Source organism: Myotis yumanensis, unplaced genomic scaffold, assembly GCF_028538775.1.
Source record: "Myotis yumanensis isolate MYYU_CA2020_CCGP unplaced genomic scaffold, mMyoYum1.0.hap1 SCAF_3, whole genome shotgun sequence".
NCBI classification, from domain to species: Eukaryota; Metazoa; Chordata; class Mammalia; order Chiroptera; family Vespertilionidae; genus Myotis; species Myotis yumanensis.
In genome coordinates, this window is record NW_027223754.1 from 213,339,448 (window position 1) to 213,352,812 (window position 13,365).

General features: G+C 58.3%; 1 protein-coding gene across 2 annotated transcripts in view; it reads left to right on the plus strand.

Annotated features, from left to right (window-relative positions):
• Positions 1-13,365, plus strand: part of PPARA (peroxisome proliferator activated receptor alpha) — a 51,609-nt gene that overhangs the window by 6,777 nt on the left and 31,467 nt on the right. Inside the window, exon 1 of one of the 2 annotated variants that reach the window (XM_070411298.1) lies at positions 10,403-10,646. The exons of the other annotated variant lie outside the window; for it this stretch is intronic. The gene's annotated coding sequence lies outside the window, so the exon portion shown is untranslated. Of the gene's footprint in view, positions 1-10,402; positions 10,647-13,365 lie in introns of those variants that run through there. 2 annotated transcript variants of the gene reach the window in all.

Below are 13,365 nucleotides of genomic sequence, written 5' to 3' on the forward strand. Positions count from 1 at the left end.
GGCGGGAACAGAGGCTGCGAGGACAGCTCCCTCGGGGACTTGGTGCTGGGAAGCCGCGTTCCTTGAGAGGCGAGACCCGCACGGACAGGTTGAGAGAACCTGTGTGACAAGTGAGAACAAGACGAGGTGGGGGCGGAAAAGCTGGTGCCTAGAGCGTTCGCCCAGTTCAGGGAAAAGGTTCTAGAAGCGGAGAGAAGGTGGGGCAGGTGCGTGCCAGGGCGCAGGCGGGAGTCTGCGAGGGAGAGTGGGGGGCGGGGGGTGAAGGGCTCCCCGCCCACCGCCCAGCACCCGGGCGCCAGAGGTTGTCGCTGTCGGCCAGGCGACAGGAAGGACGGATCTGCTGGGCTGCTGAGAGGGTGGCGGGAGGGGGGACGTGGACAGCGCGCCCCGCGGGCCGTGTAAGTCTGTCCAACCCCAGCTCTGGAAACGGACAGTTACTACCTTTTCCCCGTCGCCTCTCTGCCCGGATGAGGGATGAGCCTGACCGTGTGCGCTTTGGCGTCCAGGCCAGAGCCGGAGTGGAGGTGGACATTTAACCACTTCCAAGGCCGGCCGGTGACCTTGAACACCCACAGAGGCACAGACCCGAGGAAAAGAAGGATCTAGAAGGGAAAGAGCAGGCCGCGCGCTGACTCTCGGACAGAGGAGAGGGCCGCCCGGGAGCGCCGGTTTGCCGTTGGGAATGAGTGAAGCAGCCGTGGGCTTTGTGGGCCAGGAGCCACTGTCCAGCGGGGGCTGCGGGGCGGTCCCTGAGGATGAAACCCTGGAAGGCAGGAGCGGGCAGCGGAATTAGAGCTCAGGGGATTTGTTTTAAGATGGAGATGGGGGTCCGGCCGGCGGCCCTGCGGTGTGACCAGGTCACTCCGTTTCTCTCAGCCGCCGACCTGGCGTTTATGTGCACGGCCCGCGGCCTGGGCCCGGGCGCGGTGCTCACTCCCTACGCGTGTGCCTTCCCCGGCCGCCTGGCGGCCCCTCCCCGGGCCGGCACCGTCTCCCCCGGTGCTGGATGCAGGCCCCTTGCCGCCTCCGGAGGTCCCTACGCCTGGTCGCCGTTGTCATGACCTCAGGCCCTACAGCCTGACGTCGCCCGGCCCTCTGACCTCGGGGACTCAGGTTCATCACGTCGGGTCTGAGCTGCCCGGGGTTCTCCCGCCCCCCCACCCCCCGGTCTTCCTCCCTGTCCCGGGAGCCGCTTCTCGCGGGGGCAGTAGAGGCGGGACAGGTGCAGACGGACGGCTGGCCTGGCCTGCGCCTCAGTTTCCCCGTCTACAAGTGGGTGGTTGCACCCGGGCATACTAAGAGCCCTGTAGCTGTTTCCGTGCTCATGGCTCACTCTCGGCCTTCGCGGGGCCTCGTCCACCGTCGCTTCCCGGCGCCCCAGGCGGTGGGCAGGCACGGCCCCGCGTCTCAGGAGCCTCCGTTCTCTCTCCACTGGCGTGTCCAGTGTCTCTCATGCATCCAGGACACTCCCGAACCCTGACCCTCAGACCCCTTCGCCCCATAATCTCTACCGTTGAGTCTCAGCCTAAAATTACTTTCTCGGGGAAACCTCCCTGAGCTGCGAGGCAAACACCTACCCTCGGCCTCTTCATCTGAAACCCGGAGCATTGGGTTCATGTGCGTGGCGGCGGGTGCAAGTCCCTGTCCCGTGAGTCGCCGACCCCGGAGGTCGGAGGTCGGAAGTCACCGCTGCCTGGCTCACCCGCTGCGTCCCCCAGCGCACTGCCAGCAGGTGCCGCGGGACCGGCTTTGTGAGCCTGCAGCTCCCGTTGGCCCACCCTCTGTGTGAGGTTCCTTCGAGGTTTAGCCTCCTGCCCTGGCCGGTGTGCTCAGTGGTTAGAGCATCGCCCGTGCACAGAAGGGCCGAGTGTTCCATTCCCGGTCAAGGGGACGTGCCTGGATCGCAGGTTCGATCCACGGCCCTGGTCAGGCCGCCTGTAGGAGGCAACCAGTTGATGTGTCTTTCTCACATCAATGTTTCGCTCTCTCTCCCCGCTGCCTCCCCTCCCTTCCATTCTCTCTAAAAATCAATGGGGAAAATACCCTCCGATGAGGATTTATAAAAACAAACACACAAAAAAGCCACCTCCCTCAGGAAGCCTGCCGTGACCCTGCCCTCAAGTGGATGCGGAAGTTTTGTCTCTGATTCTCCTGCCTTTGCTGCGGCCGTTCTCCGCTGAGCACTTAGTCATTCATCCCTGAGCCCTTGCCTTCCGATGACTTCCGACCTCCGACCTCCGGGAAATCACTTATTCTGCAGAGCTTTACTGAGCACCTGCTCTGGGCCAGGTGGTGTCTGGGTGCTGGGGAAGCGTGGAGGCGGCGGGCACAGGCCCTGCTGGTGCAGGTGCTGCGGGCCCAGGCAGCGGGGGGAGGGGGCGCCCAGGCTGAGGGGCCAGCAGCACCGTGGGCGGCGCTTCCTGTGCACCCCGCTGTCCCTGTGCCCCGAACGTGCAGCTCAGCGAGGATTCGTCTTTAAATTCGGCATTTCCTCCACTGCAGGAGCCAAGTTGGGAGCGAGAACGAAAATTACACAAGACGTTTCAGAACCCGGTTTAATTCGGTGCGTATCTGAAGGGCATGAAGTGCTCAAGTGAAATCCTTTGACCCACTTCGGGCAGCAGAATCAGGTCTGGGGTGGCAGTTCGCGCGAACGTGCCGCGACCCGTTCCGGCAGCCTGTGTGCCAGGGCCGCCCTGCCTTCCCTCCGCTGCGACCGTTCCAGCGGGAGAGGCGGGCAGGCCCTCCAGCCCGAGTCTGTCTGAGTCAGTGTGACGACTGCTCTCCGAAAGGCAGGCTCCGGGGACCAGAGCCGGCTGGCGTGTCCTTAGCCGGGCTCCGCTTGGGGCGGGGGAGGCGGAGGAGGCAAGTGCTTCCCTGGACTCCGCACACTCCTTTCCTGGGATCACAGACCACGAGGGAGGTCAGGGCCTCGGGGGCGGGCAGGCTGTGCTCTGTGGCTGGGGTGACGGGAGGGAGGCAGGCAGCTCTGTCCTGCCCGGGGCGTCAGGGGCCCGCTAGGTCGGGTGGGGGCATGGCTGGCTGCCGAGGAGCCTGCGGGATCCTTCTGCCCTCCTCCGTGGGCAGGGCCGCCGTCAGCCCCAGCTCCTTCTCTCCGTTGGGCTCCCTAAAACCAGGCAGGGGAGCTGGGGTGGAGGGTTTTTTTCAGTCACGTTTACTGAGTATTATTACTATTTTTTCTAGTTTTATTTTTTTAGTTTGTCTTTATTGAATTTAGAGAGAGGAAGGGAGAGAGGTAGAGAGATGGAAGCATCAATGAGAGAGAAACATCGACCATGCCCTTGACCAGGAATCGAACCCACGACCCTTTGGTACGAAGGCTGATGCTCTAACCACTGAGGATGGATGTTTTTGGAGAGCACGAAAATGTTCTTTTCTGTACGAAGTATCAAGTGAAAAGAGAAATAGCCACTACAAGCTGCAGAGCTGACAAATACTCAGAGCGTGAGCAGTTTCAGCACAATGAGCTGCGGGCCCGCTTCTGACGACGGCGGCGTAGCCGAGTGGAAGCCGCCTCGGAAAGGTGGGGGGTCTTCAGTGTGCGGCGGCATCGGCGAGCTCCCGAGGCGGCGGGCAGGCGCCAGGCGGCGGTCTGGGACGTGGAAACGTGACATCCGGGGACATTCTGTCCCTGGGATATTGGCCAAAGCAACGCCCCGGGGACGAAGCAGTTCAGAACCTAAGCACTGGTAGCACTTCCGTGGGGCCAGGAGTCAAACCTGGGATAGAAAACCTTTAAGAAGGGAAGGCCCTGGTCAACACCCCAGACTTTGGGTTGGAACCTCAAAACGCTGCCCCGAGGAATGCAGGTGACCTGGGAACTGATCAGCTGCTCCAGGACCGGAGCCCAGACATCTCAGTCCCGGTGGTTGGACGAAGGTGACCCCGGATGGCGAGACCTCGGAGGCCAGGCAGAGCCACCACCTCTCCGAGGGACAGCCTCGCACTCGGCCTCTATTTCCAAGAACAAACTTTCAAATACAGGCAGCCCCCACTTCGCTCGGTTCTGCGATGCACACAGTTTAAATGCTGCGGAAAGTTAAAGCACAGCAGCCCCCCAACAGCACGGCAGCGTCCCAGTTCCCGTGCGCGGTTGTGTCCGCTCTCCAGCCCACCAATCGCCGCCTGGACAGCATGTGCATAGGGACCGGCGGCCAGTCCCCTCGCTGCTTTCAGAGTCAGGCTGTGACTGGTCCCGGTGCCTCTGCCGTTCAGGTCATAGCAGAGCCGGTAATCACAGCCTCCTCGCCTCCCAGTGAGAAACCCACCTGACGCTTTATAGAGACGGGCGCGCGCAGGAGAAACGGGCCGACAAAGATGAAAACGCAGAAAATCCGTGAGACGTGATGATGCTGGAAGTAAAATTCTAATCCAACTTATTAGAAAAAATAGCTGCCCCTGGGAGCGTGGACGCTCTGCCTGCGGGAGGCGCTGGACCCACCACGGAGGACCGTGGTAGAAGCGACTTTCACCGTAAACGAGGGAAGTGGAAAAGGTGTCCCGGAGGAAGTGACCCCGGCAGACACTTTCCAGCAAAGGAGCGCTGAGGTACTTCACAGTGGAGATCCAGCCCGCAGCCGGGCACGTGCCCTCACCGGGACTCCAGCCCACCACTCGGTGCAGGGCCAACGCCCAACCAGCTGAGCCACAGCGGCCAGGGCCACATGATGCCTTTTATGGCCTGGCACCGCCATTCACATCCAGACGGTGCAACAGGACACACAACACAACCAACCAAGCATATGAGGCAAGAAGACCTCATGAACCAGCAGAAATAACAGATGATAGAAACAGACCCTCATGATTCTAACTATGAGACTTACGAAATGCAAACTTTGAAAGAAACTTGCTTACTATATTCAAGAAGAGGAAAGATAAGATTGGGAATTTGGTAGAGTACGAGAAATTGTACTTTTTACAAAGGACATTGATTTGAAAAATCAAGTAGAAATGATAAAACTGAAAAAACGCAACTGGAATCACGTACTCTGTGGATAGATATAACAGCAGAGTAGACACACTGATGAGGGGATTGGTGAACCAGGACAGGTCAGAAGGAACTATCTAAAGTGGTGCACGAAGGGACTAAGGAAGGACTGCGATGATAGAGCCTCCAGCGAGCAGTTCCAATGTGCATTGATTGGAGGCCTACGGGCACGAGAGAGAGAGAGAGAGGCAATATTTGAAGAGATAGTGGTTGAAGTTTTTCCAACATTGGTGACATCAGATCACAAGTTCAAGAATCCTAAAGAACTCCTAGCAGAATTAAAAACAGAAAATCCATACCTAGACACATCATTGTATAAAACTGCTGGGGGAAAAAAGCAAAGGCAGAGGTAATCTTGAAAGAAGCTTAAGGTAAAAAAAAACAAAACAAAAATACCCAATATTTCCCAGGGAGCATCAGTTCAGAGAACATTTCTCAGCCAGAACAGGAGAAGCCGCAGGAGGACGAGAAGGCATCTCCGTGTGCTGAAAGCTGGGTTTCTCCCAGGAATACAAGGTTCGCTCAACATGTAAAAGCAACGGAGCGTCAGTAAACACGAAGTGCTTTGGGACAAAAATGCACGAGACCTGTACAGTGAAATCTGAAAAACATGGCTGAGAGAAATGTGAAAAGACCCGAATCAAAGGCCGGCCGTACCGCGCTCGGGAACCAGAAGACCCAGTATCAGTAGGCGGGCAGTTCCTCCCAAGACAGTTACGGATTCCAAGCGATCGGGATCGCGCCTCCGTCTGCCTGCTTGTAGAATTCTACGAGCTAATTCTAACGTTACATGGAAATGGGAGGCTCTCATGTGGTTAAAACAACTTTGAAAATGAGCATCGTTGGAGGACTGAGACTACCTGATTTCAAGAATTATTGTAGAGCCTGCCGGCATGGCTCAGTGGTTGAGTGTCGACCTATGAACCAGGAGGTCACAGTTTGATTCCCGGTCAGGGCACATGCCTGGGTTGCAGGCTCCATCCCCAGTAGGGGGCGTGCAGGAGGCAGCCGATCGATGGTTCTTTCTCGTCATTGGTGTTTCTCTCTCTCCCTTCCTCTCTGACATCAATAAAAAAATATATTTTTAAAAAGAATTATTGTAGAGCTGCAGCAATCAAGACCATCTGGTATTGGTGTGAACGTAGCCAAGTAGGTGAATGGAACAGAATAGCAAGTCCAGAAATGGGCCTCGCGTAGATGGTCCGTTGATTTTCTACAAGGTGACGAGGCATAGCAGTGGGAAAAGGTAATCTTTTCAGCAAACAGTGCTGGGGTAACTGGGTGGCCATATGCAAAACGGACCTCAACCCTCATCTCACACCAGATTGAAAAAGAAGAAGAAGGAGAAGGAGGAGAACTTGCAGTGGCTCATGCACCTAACTGTAAGAGTTGAAACTATGCCAGAAATCGCGGTGATTCGGGGTTTGGCAAAGATTACTTCTATATGATGCCGAAAGCATGAACGATAAAAGAAAGTGGGCTTCATCAAAACGATAAACCTCCTTATCAAAAGACACTTAAGAAAAGAAAAAGGCAAGCCACAGACTTAGAGAAGATATTTGCAAACCATATCGAACAAAGAACTTGTAGCTGGAATATATAAAGATCTCTTGGAATTCAATAAGAAGGAGATAACCCAATTAATCATGAAAGCAAAGATCGGGAAAAATTGGGGTAAACTATTTAACGAAGGGCATTGGCTGGCCAGGAAGCCCATGAAAAGACGGCCCACATCACTGGTCATTAGGAAAACGCACATTAATGGTGTAGACGTCACTGTTGGCAGAGAGAGACCCGGGTACACTGACCGGAACGGCTAACATCGAGACAACCGACCAAGTGTGGCTGAGGAAGTGGGGCGGCAGGAACTCTGATACACTGACGGTGGGAACGTGAAAAGTACAGCCACTTGGGAAAACATTTTGGCAAATGTTACGGCTGATATTATTATGAAAAGTATCCTGAAGGAAGCCAGTGGGAAAAGGCTGCGCTGTATGATTCCAACTTTAAGACTCTCTGGAAAAGGCTAAACTGTGGAGGCAGCAAAAAGGTGTGTGGTTGCCCGGGGTTAGGTGGAGGGATGAGCAGGTGGAGCCCAGAGGGCTTTAGGGCAGGGAGACCGCTCCGTGTGACACGGTGGTGATGGGTGCGTGTCATACATTTGTCCGAACCCACAGGGTAAACAGCACTGAGAGTGACCTAACACAAACTCTGGACTTTGGTTAATAACAATATTGACATTGGCTCATCAATGGTAACCACTGCCCCAAACTAACGCCAGTTGCTATGAATAGGAAAACTATGGAGCGGATGGAGGAGGGTCATAGGAACTTTTTGTACTTTCTACTCAATTTTCCTGTAAATCTATAACTTCTCTAAATAATCTGTATACATAAAAGCCTAATATGCAAACTGTCCCCTCAGAAGTTTGACCGACCAGGAGTCGATGTGGGCTGACCACCAGGGGGTGGTGCAGAATGAAGGAAGGCCTCGGCCAGCAGCTGGCAGCCAGGGAAGGAAGGCAGACGCTAGGGACCCTACCCATGCACGGATTTCATGCACTGAGCCTCTAGTAGTCTCATAATTAAAAATTAAAGTTAAGATGTATATATTATACTAGAGGCCTGGTGCACGAATTTGTGCATGGGTGGTGTCCCTCCCGGCCGATCGGGGCTGTCTTGCCCAGTCCCAATCAGGGCCAGCTGTGGGGAGGGACCGCGGGAGGTTGGCTGTGAGAGCGCACTGACCACCAGGGGCAGCTCCTGCGTTGAGCATCTGCCCCCTGATGGTCAGTGCACGTCATAGCTACTGTCAGGTTGTAACAGTCGCTTAGGCTTTAATATATATAGATGCCTCAGAATAAGTCTAAAGACCTCTATTCAGAAAACTGATTACATTATTGAGAGACATGAAAAAGAGCCCAACTAAATGGATGGATGTACCATGTTCATGGAGGAGACAAGTTGGCATTGGAAAGGGGACCTGTTCTCTTTAGAAAGGCCTCACGTGCCACACGAGGGATGCTGGCACCCAACACGGGACGTGTTTAAGTGAAAGGTGTGGACTCTCAGACCAATTACAGATGGTGTCAGTGACCCTGCAGCCCCTAAATGCACCCCATTGATGGGTTGCCTCTTGCACGCGCCCCAACCAGGGCCCAGACTGAGGAGGAGCCTGCAACCCAGGTACGTGCCCTTGACCGGAATTGAACCCGGTACGCTTTGGTCCGCAGGCCGACGCTCTATCCACTGAGCGAAACCGGCCAGGGCTTAGGTCCATTGATTTAAATAATGCGAGGGTTTTTGTGTGAGAAAGGGAACAGTGCTCAGAACGGGTGCTAGACTCAATCGGTCGATATTTACTGAACACCCGCCCGTGTGGGAGCGGAGGGTGGGCAGCGGGAACTCTTGTTAAGGAGTGAGATCTGTGGGCAGGAAAGGCCTGGCTGAACCCGTGCTGTGAGCTGTGGGGACACAGATGGACAGGGTCCTGCCCCGGGTGGATCCGGGCAGGCTTCCCGGAGGCAGTGGTACCTGGGCTTCCCCTGAAACGTGTGGGAATAGGAAGGGGATGGAGTGTGGAGGCTGGAAGGCATGCCGTGCGGTTGGTGACGCCAAGTCGTCCCTTTTGGCCGGGATACAGGGTCTGCCCAGGGGAATGAGGGAGGTGGGTCCAGGCACCGTCAGACCTTGTGGGGACACGGACACGGGCACAGCACTTCCCTTTCCCACAGCTGGTGGGACAGATGAGAGCCTGGGGACCCCGTGCGTGGCTGGTGTGTTGAGGATGTGAAGTGGGGGGGTGCCCGCAGAGGGTGGGGGAGCTGGTGAGGTGCCCGCGGAGGGTGGAGGAGCTGGTGAGGTGGCCGCAGAGGGTGGGGGAGCTGGTGAGGTGCCCGCGGAGGGTGGGGGAGCTGGTGAGGTGGCCGCAGAGGGTGGGGGAGCTGGTGAGGTGCCCGCGGAGGGTGGGGGAGCTGGTGAGGTGGCCGCAGAGGGTGGGGGAGCTGGTGAGGTGCCCGCGGAGGGTGGGGGAGCTGGTGAGGTGGCCGCAGAGGGTGGGGGAGCTGGTGAGGTGCCCGCGGAGGGTGGGGGAGCTGGTGAGGTGCCCGCGGAGGGTGGGGGGGCTGGTGAGGTGCCCGCGGAGGGTGGGGGGGCTGGTGAGGTGCCCGCGGAGGGTGGGGGAGCTGAAGGGTGGCCTCTGAGAAGGTGACGACTGAAAGGCGAGAGAGTGGCTGCGACACCAGGTTGGAGAGCGTCCCGGCAGGGCCGAGCGGGCAGCCAGCGGCCCTGGGAGGGGCCCGGGCAAGTGTGACTGCGGAGGAATGTCCCGAGAGGAGAGGACAGGAGGTCCCAGGAGAGAGGTGGCAGCCGGTCACCGTGGAGGCCCGGGGGGCGTTGCGGGCTCCGGGTGTCCGTCCTCTGTGAGAGCCGCCCTGGGACGGCGGGTGCTCGGTGGGAAGTGACACGCATGTGACACACATGTGACATGCTGGGTTTAGCTGCGAAGTCTCCCTCTGGCTGTCGTCAGGGGCCGGGCAGAGCTGCAGGGCGTCTCCAGGCTGATGGGGCTGGTGGGGGTGTGACAGGAGGACCCCACTGCTCGGGCAGGGACACCGTGGTCCAGCCTGGCCTTCGTGGAGCCACGTGACCTTGGATGGTGTCATCCTTGGTCTGTTTCCTTACCTGCAAGTCCAGGTATTTGGAACTGAGGTGGCTCAGAGAGGCCCCTAAGGAGGGGGCGGGATGACTGTCCTTCAGGCTGTCTCCTGGGAGAGCTGGTGGGGAGAGCAGGTGAGGCTGTGGCCAGGGTCCAGGTGGGAGGGGGCAGGGGTCTAGGTGGGAGGGGTCAGGGGTCCAGGTGGGAGGGGTCAGGGGTCCAGGTGGGAGAGGGCCGAGGTCCAGGTGGGAGGGGGCAGGGGTCTAGGTGGGAGCGGGTAGGGGTCCAGGTGGGAGAGGGCCGGGGTCCAGGTGGGAGGGGGCAGGGGTGCAGGTGGGAGGGGACGGGGTCCAGGTGGGAGGGGTCAGGGGTCCAAGTGGGAGCGGGTAGGGGTCCAGGTGGGAGGGGGCAGGGGTCCAGGTGGGAGTGGGTAGGGGTCCAGGTGGGAGATGGCAGGGGTCCAGGTGGGAGGGGGCAGGGGTCCAGGTGGGAGGGGTCAGGGGTCCAGGTGGGAGCGGGTAGGGGTCCAGGTGGAAGGGGGCAGGAGTCCAAGTGGGAGGGGGCAGGGGTGCAGGTGGGAGGGGGCAGGGGTCCAGGTGGGAGATGGCAGGGGTCCAGGTGGGAGGGGGCAGGGGTCCAGGTGGGAGGGGGCAGGGGTGCAGGTGGGAGGGGGCCGGGGTCCAGGTGGGAGGGGGCAGGGGTCCAGGTGGGAGGTGGTGATGCCCTGTGCCAGGTGGAGACCGATGGATGCCAGTGACTTAAGAGGGAAACAGATTTATTCAGAGCAAACTGGCTGCCCGCAGGGCCCCACGCTGTCACTCTGCAGCCGAGGGAGGCCAAGGTCACCCCAGGGCGTGCTGGACAGCTGTTCCCGCCTCCCGTACGCGCCCCGGCTGGCAGGGTGGCCGGGCGCCTGCTGCACCGAAGCCCGTGGCGGCCACCGGCCCCTCCACGCTCCGCACTCGGCCCAGTGGGAGCGCAGGTCAGTCCCGGAAACATGCCGGTCCTTCCCCGCAGCGGGGCTCGGAGCAGAGCCCGCCGGACCCCTCCTGGTTTCACCGAGAGCAGCGGGGAGCTCACCCCTTTTATGGCAGATGCTTCTGCTCCCCATTTCTTTAAAAATGGGCTTGTCCCCCAAGCGGAGCGGCTACCGCAGAAGCCGCCTGGTGCGTTGTTAGTGACGGTCGCTAAATGTGAACCGTATCGAGCTCCTTGGCATCAGCGCGCAGGAGGTTTTGTTTCTGTTTGTTTTTTAAAAATGTATTTATTGATTTCAGAGAGGGAGGGAAAGAGAGAGAGAGAAATATCAATGATGAGAGAGAATCATGGATCGGCTGCCTCCTGCACACCCCCTACTAGGGACGGAGCCTGCAACCCAGGCCTGTGCCCTTGGCCGGAATCACACCCAGGACCCTTCAGTCCGCAGCCGACACGCTATCCGCTGAGCCACACCGGCCAGGCCTGCTTCTGTTCTTTCACTGCCTGTTCACTGGGTGCTCCGTGTTCCTTCCTGGGTCGTGGTGAATGGGGTGGAGCCGTGTTGAGCTGGGAACCTCTGTTCCCAGCAGGAAGGCGTGGGCCGGTCCCCGCTAGCCCCTGACAGCGAGGCCGAGCGCTGCCCGCAGCGAGGCTGGGCGCCCGGGAACCAGCCTCGGACGCCACCTGGGCACCTGGAGGCAGGGGTTCGGTTGCCGGGTCTTCCCCGCGGGGTCCCCCTGAAACGAGGTGCTCGGGTCGGAACCCAGCAGCTCCCACCTCCCATTTGGACACGAGAGGGCGTGGACAGGGTCCTTGAAGTCTCGTGTCAGAGAAACACAGGGGCGCCGTGGGCTGTTTCAGACGAGAAGGGGAAGGAGGCACGCGCAGCACCTGGCCCGGCCCGGGCGGAGGGCCATGCTGTCCGGGCGGGACCGGCCCTGGCGGACCTGAGGGCGATCAGCGTGTCTGTTACAGTTACTGAACCTGACAAGGGGGCTGTGTGTGTGAGAGCATGTCCTACTCAACAGCACACACGTGCGCGCGCACACACACACACACACACACACACACACACGGGCTCCCTGCCTATAGAGAAAACGCAAATGATAGGCCAAAGGGTAGACTATCTATTATGAGTGAATGTGGGTAAAGGGGTGACGGTGTTCCTTGTACTATTGTGTGTGTGTGTTGCAACTTAAGAGAAATTACTTCCAAATAAAAAGTTAAAAAGCAAACAACGGAGCCACAAAGGCAGTGTCGACATCTGGATCCGAGCCACGTCTGTGGCCGCGTGTGAACTGGGGGAATGAGGAGCAGCTCAGCTGTTCCTTTTTTTTTTTTTTTTAATATGTATTTTATTGATTTCTTACAGAGAGGAAGGGAGAGAGATAGAGACTTAGGAACTTCAATCAGCTGCCTCCTGCACACCTCCCACTGGGGTCATGCCCGCAACCAAGGTACATGCCCTTGAGCAGATTCGAACCTGGGACCTCTCAGTCCGCAGGCTGATGCTCTATCCACTGAGCCAAACTGGTTAGGGCTCAGCTGTTTTTAAGTATCTCCCCCGACTGACCTCCTGTTCGCACGTTTTTAAATGAAGCTTTTTCAGTTTTGAGAAAATTTCGGGTTCACCTGCAGCTCTGAGAACGAATACAGGGAGACCCGGGCCTTCACCCCGCTCCCCGGCGGCGACGTCCTGCGGAACAGTGAGCGACATCCCAGCCAGGGCGTGGGCTCGGGCCGTGGACACAGAACATGGTGGTCGCCCTCCCCCAGCCCTTCCTTGTCCCTGGCCCCCCGATCTCTGTCCATCACCTTCTCACTTCAAGAAAGCTGTGGCCCTGCCAGAGGGGCTCAGCGGCTGAGTGTCAACCTGTGAACCAGGAGGTCACAGTTCGATTCCCGGTCGGGGCACAGGCCCGGGTTGCAGGCTCTATCCTGTGTGGGGCGTGCAGGAGGCCGCCGATCCACGATTCTCTCTCATCATTGATGTCTCTCTTTCTCTCTCTCTCCCCCTTCCTCTCTGAAATTAATAAAGATACGTGTAAAGAAGAAACATTTTTAAAAGTTACGTAATGAACCACAGGGTAGGGCCCTCGGGGTTGGCGTTTTTCACTCAGCATCACCCCCGGGAGCCCCCCAGGCCGTTGGTTGTGTGGACGCCCTGAGTTGGCTCGACCCCTCGCCTCTCGGAGGACATCGGGGTGGCCTCTGGTTTGGGGTCGTGACGAATGAAGCTGCTGTGAGCGTTTGCGTGTGGCTCTCTGGTTTTGTGCTCAGCGTCCCTGTGGAGAAGTGGTTGACACCCCGTACATCGCTGGTTGCAGTGCACAGTCCTGTGGCTGCTGGACGCCCAGGGCCGAGCCACCGCTGCCACGGCCTCAGTTTAGAATGTTTTCATCGCCCCTGAGAGAATCCACATACCCCAGCCCTCCAGCCCCAGCCCAGGCGGCCGCCAGTCTCCTTCCTGTCTGATTCGCCGATCTTAGGCATTGCGTGTAAATGGACTCAAGTGGCACGGGGTCTTCTGTGACTGGCTACTTTCACTGAACATAACGATCAGGACTTCGTTTCCTTACATAGCATCCCGGGTTCGATTCCGGTCAAAGGCAGATGCCCGGGGTTGTGGGCTCAATCCCTGGTAGGGGCATGCAGGAGGCAGCCGATCAATGATTCTCTCTCGTCATTGATGTTTCTCTCTCTCTCCCTCTCCCTTTCTCTCT